Here is a 1,115-nt window from a genome sequence, read left to right as displayed (position 1 = left end):
CACCACATAAAGGGCTTTAAAAGAAATGCCACAGTCGGGAGTCAAAAAGGGCTTTAAAAGAAATGCCACAGTCGGGCGTCTGAGCGACACCACATAAAGGGCTTTAAAAGAAATGCCACAGTCGGGTGTCTGAGCGACACCACATAAAAGGGCTTTAAAAGAAATGCCATAGTCGGGCGTCTGAGCGACACCACATAAAGGGCTTTTAAAATAAACAATCATAGTGAATATCCCGGAGGTAGAACCATCCCAGAGATACTCGATAATAACAATAATATCACGGGTTAGTGAAAAATAATAATAATCATAGTTATCACAAGTCACGAGTAGTAATTCCATTTCTGGTTAACCGTTTCACCTCCGAAGGCCGACACTAAGACCGACACCTGACCCATCCCAGACTGTAATCCTTAACCATGGACACGGCTATTCGAATAGGTTTAATCTCTGCAGAGGGTGTACTCTTTACCCACGAGTAACGGATTTCTTTAGTCCATCGGAACTAATTCTGCCTACGGTCTTTTTGTTGAAAACACACCTAACTTGCACACACCAGCTTAACTGACACGTGTCTGGAATCACCCACGACACCTGTTAAGAAAACTCTAAGTGGGGAGGCTACAACCTCGCGTAGCATGGGATCAAATTTATATCGCGCGCTCTAAGGGGTGGCCTCCCCTCTCGGTCCCAACCGGAAACACCCATGCCCCCGGACCAGGTGGCCTGCCTAACAGCTACAACCGGTATCTTCCACCATGGCCTCTCTGTACGGTGTGTGCTAGAAAGAGGTTGACAACATACTGAACCGTACTCTACTTGCTGTAGAGACGAGTGGTAGTACGAAACAAGTATGGGGGTTACTGGAACAAGACACGATCTACGGTCGACTCAGGAGGTTTAAGTATTCCCTGCATGATTAGAATAACGAATATATTTCATCCAACAGAGTGACCGCTCATATCACCTTACCATGCCATACCAGACATAACCGTCCCGACGGAGACCGGCGACAAACTCATGCCTAGCCAAGGCTAAGGTTTTCCCGGGTTCCTGCCGGTATGCATGCAATGCACATGAGGGTGATTATCATCACAAGTGTGTTCATTTCCAACAGC

This window comes from Triticum dicoccoides, chromosome 3B (assembly GCF_002162155.2).
Source record: "Triticum dicoccoides isolate Atlit2015 ecotype Zavitan chromosome 3B, WEW_v2.0, whole genome shotgun sequence".
NCBI classification, from domain to species: Eukaryota; Viridiplantae; Streptophyta; class Magnoliopsida; order Poales; family Poaceae; genus Triticum; species Triticum dicoccoides.
The sequence above is the reverse complement of the archived record's forward strand: the minus strand, read 5'-3'. Positions refer to the sequence as shown.